The sequence below is a fragment of the Gouania willdenowi genome, chromosome 18 (assembly GCF_900634775.1).
Source record: "Gouania willdenowi chromosome 18, fGouWil2.1, whole genome shotgun sequence".
Lineage (NCBI taxonomy): Eukaryota > Metazoa > Chordata > Actinopteri > Blenniiformes > Gobiesocidae > Gouania > Gouania willdenowi.
The window spans coordinates 7,101,048-7,105,538 of record NC_041061.1 but is presented as its reverse complement, the minus strand read 5'-3'; the positions used below and the strand labels follow the sequence as shown (position 1 = coordinate 7,105,538).

Sequence of the window (4,491 nt, the reverse complement as noted above, 5' to 3'; positions counted from 1 at the left end):
AAATAAATCACCAACAAATGGTATAATTTGTCTTTGCATCTGTAGCGGCAGATTCGAGAAGTAGTAACAACAGAGTTGTGGTTGTAAACAATAATTGACACAAGTAATTAAAAACATGTGAGTAAATGTTGAATTACAAGTTTACAGCTGTCATTTTATTTGTGTAAATATCAGTTTACACATTTGTAGCTACGTTTTCTCTACAGATTCACATTTTTCCCATCATTTGTGACATGAAATTAATCTCACGTTTACACACAAACTCACATCACCATTCTACAAGTTCTCACATCACATTCTACAAGCTCTCTTATTTTGCAACATATCCACCTTCATAATTTCATCCCAATACTGAATAGAAGTCAAGCTGCTAAAGGCCAAGGCCATCTAGCCTGTAGAGATCTGTGCTTCCTGCTATGGAACTGCCATTTCCAGACCAATGAGCTACCACCAAACAAATTACGATAAATGATATTGCAGGCAGCATTATATTGTTGACGTCGTCTCCAGTGTCATGACGCGACTTGAAAGGTCACAACAAGAAGAAAGGGAGACAAGACCATGGCAAACATTTCAAGAAATCTTTGTTTATTTAAAGGCACACTGTGTAACTTTTGGCCACTAGGGGCACTAGTAACTTAGTGGCCACAAGCACCGCAGCACTGTTGCAAAAATCAACAGTCAGTCAGTCGGGCCAGCCTCCCTTGTCTTTTGATTGTGTATGCTGACAGTAGTTGACCTGTAACTTGGGGATAAGGATCGGTCGGGCTGGGGTACGAAGCGGGGCTGGGCTCGCGTACATGGTTGGTATTTAAAGAGGGGAGCCCCGCTCAGAGCATTGATACTGCCAAGCTCTGTATATTGGCCTGAGGAATCATTCGAAATAATATAGGTCAACTCTTTGGGTCAAAAACTCTGCAGTGTGCCTTCAAGCTAAATTAAACATTCAAGTTAAATAATTAAAATGAGCCAAATTAGACCAAATTAAATTCAACTCCATCAAAGTAAACCAAATTAGATACTGTATTTACAGTAGCCTAAAATGTGCATGAGTGAAAATAATGTGTGTTGTAAGGTGTAAACAAAGCTAAATCCTAATATAACCCAACATATCCAAATCAGACCAAGTTGTGGTGCATATCTGTGTGGAGGACAAAGGAGAGAGTGAGTGGAGGAGTCTGAGAGCTTAAGTAACCTCAGCACACTGGGCCCAGGTGTGTGATATTACCTAATCAGCAGGCTGGAAAACTGATACCATGGGCATCACACGAGACCCTTTAAAGTCCATCACATATTCAAAAATGAAACCTGCTCTTCTCTGTGAAAAGCACAGGGCACCAGTAGCGCAGCAGCCAATTCTGGTGTTCTATGGCAAATGCTTATCAAGTCCCACTGTGCCAGGTAGTGAGCACAGGGTCCGCTACAGGACCACAAAACCCCGGGGTTAGGGTCAATTATAATTGTAATTGCATAATTGATAATTAATTACAATTATGGCGTAAATATAATTTTAATTTTAGCAATAAGTTGCTGTCATAATTCATTGTCATGAAAATTCTATAAAAAATGTCAATTTTAATTTAACGTAAAACTGGGGAACCATGTTACAGTTCTATGCACAGTTCTACACATATGTAAAATAAACAATTATTAAAATATATTTCAAATCATGCTTTCCAAAATGTAACTATTTCAAAAAAAATGAAACTGAGGGGTCTACTGACACAAAAAAGGCTTGAACATCCACACCAAAAATATTAATACCAATATTTTCATTGATTAGAAAGTTTTTAGTGTATTTTACAGCTGATTTAGGACCTTTTATCAGAGATGCTAACAGAAAGCTAACAGAAGAAGGAGGTAAACTTTTATTAGCCTATTTATTTCAGGCTCAGGAATTGTGATTAATTGTAATTGAAATGGAGAAATTAAAAACATAATTGTAATTGACTTTCTGAAGTACTGAGCCCCTTTATCACCCCCTACTTGAAGGAGATAAACCATTTTGTGTTTTACAAATCATTAGGTCAGGAGAGAGTTCTTGTTTCAAATGGTGGACTCAAAGTATCATAGGATCTTTTTCCCCGAGTGACGGTAGGATGAAGCAGGATATCGATGCTTAACCGGATGCTTGACTGATCTATTGTGGTGAAGAGGGTTCTCTGCTTGATCTATGTTTCAATCCTCACCATTGCTCCCAAAGAATGGGTAATGATTGAAAAAACAGGATCAGGAATACAAGCTCCTGAAATAAGTCTGATCTGCAAGGTGGACTGGTTCAGCTTTAGTTAGAGATAGGCTGCTGTTAGTCCACAGAGACAGATACATTTGTGGTGGTTCAGAGTGGCTGGAGAAAGGTGGTAAGCTGAGCACAACACAATAAAGGGTAAAACCGTGTCTTACTTTTGCAATTTAATTTTAGAATTGTCAAATCAAGCTAGCTTTAGTGGCTCTTGATTGTTTGAAATGCTGACATGTGCTCATCTGTTTTATATTCACCCAGAGGCGTGAAGATACAGAAGGTGTGTATCTTATCTAGTTTAGCTCAAAGCAGGTAAACACATATTCACAAAACGTGAATATTTGATATATCAACAAAATATGTACACGCCCTGTCCACAAGCAAAACATTAAGGTATAAATACAGCAAAAAAACAAGACAGAAAATCAGTCGAGCTGAAGACTTTACCTTATCCTGCCTGACGACGCAAGACTGAGGTAAAAATGGACTGTTGTTACAATTACAGTTGATATTTATCTGTTATGACAATATTTTCCCTTTTAGACAATGAAGATCCCTGTTGTGTTCCTGATTGTTGCACTTGTAACTCTCACCAGTGCAGCTCCAACACAAAACAGTGCTTCTAAAAACAAAGGTAAGCAGAAATAAAATCAATCAAAAGCATATTTGTGCTTAAAAGAAAAAAAAACTATTGAAGAAGTAGAAGTGAAGGCTTAATTATCTATCTTTCATTTTTTGTCTTCTGAATGTTCAAAAGACGAGACTTCACAACAATTTATCCACCACATTGTCAATGCTTTCAAGAAGCTTTTTGGGGATCAGGGTGAGGCTCTAAACGACGAAGCTAGTCAAGAATTTATCCACCATATTGTCAATGCTTTCAAGAAGCTTTTTGGGGATCAGGGTGAGGCTGTAAACGACGAAGCCAGACAAAAATTTATCCACTTTATTGTCAGTGCTTTCAAGAAGCTTTTTGGGGATCAGGGTGAGGCTGTAAACGACGAAGCCAGTCAAGAATTTATCCACCATATTGTCAATGCTTTCAAGAAGCTTTTTGGGGATCAGGGTGAGGCTGTAAACGACGAAGCCAGTCAAGAATTTATCCACCATATTGTCAATGCTTTCAAGAAGCTTTTTGGGGATCAGGGTGAGGCTGTAAACGACGAAGCCAGTCAAGAATTTATCCACCACATTGTCAATGCTTTCAAGAAGCTTTTTGGGGATCAGGGTGAGGCTCTAAACGACGAAGCTAGTCAAGAATTTATCCACCACATTGTCAATGCTTTCAAGAAGCTTTTTGGGGATCAGGGTGAGGCTGTAAACGACGAAGCCAGTCAAGAATTTATCCACCATATTGTCAATGCTTTCAAGAAGCTTTTTGGGGATCAGGGTGAGGCTGTAAACGACGAAGCCAGTCAAGAATTTATCCACCACATTGTCAATGCTTTCAAGAAGCTTTTTGGGGATCAGGGTGAGGCTGTAAACGACGAAGCCAGACAAAAATTTATCCACTTTATTGTCAGTGCTTTCAAGAAGCTTTTTGGGGATCAGGGTGAGGCTGTAAACGACGAAGCCAGTCAAGAATTTATCCACCATATTGTCAATGCTTTCAAGAAGCTTTTTGGGGATCAGGGTGAGGCTGTAAACGACGAAGCCAGTCAAGAATTTATCCACCATATTGTCAATGCTTTCAAGAAGCTTTTTGGGGATCACGGTGAGGCTGTAAAAGACGAAGCCAGTCAAAAATTTATCCACTTTATTGTCAGTGCTTTCAAGAAGCTTTTTGGGGATCAGGGTGAGGCTGTAAACGACGAAGCCAGTCAAGAATTCATCCACCACATTGTCAATGCTTTCAAGAAGCTTTTTGGGGATCAGGGTGAGGCTGTAAATGACGAAGCCAGTCAAGAATTTATCCACCACATTGTCAATGCTTTCAAGAAGCTTTTTGGGGATCAGGGTGAGGCTGTAAACGACGAAGCCAGTCAAGAATTTATCCACCACATTGTCAATGCTTTCAAGAAGCTTTTTGGGGATCAAGGTGAGGCTGTAAAAGACGAAGCCAGTCAAAAATTTATCCATTTTATTGTCAATGCTTTCAAGAAGCTTTTTGGGGATCAGGGTGAGGCTGTAAACGACGAAGCCAGACAAAAATTTATCCACCATATTGTCAATGCTTTCAAGAAGCTTTTTGGGGATCAGGGTGAGGCTGTAAACGACGAAGCCAGTCAAGAATTCATCCACCACATTGT

General features: G+C 39.3%; 1 long non-coding RNA gene across 1 annotated transcript; it reads left to right on the top strand.

Annotated features, from left to right (window-relative positions):
* The first annotated feature begins 2,661 nt into the window (after positions 1 to 2,661).
* On the top strand, positions 2,662 to 3,320 carry LOC114480595 (uncharacterized). Its single transcript, XR_003676132.1, has 3 exons — positions 2,662 to 2,718; positions 2,786 to 2,876; positions 3,000 to 3,320. It is a non-coding gene; the product is annotated as an uncharacterized LOC114480595 (long non-coding RNA).
* Positions 3,321 to 4,491: the final 1,171 nt, after the last annotated feature.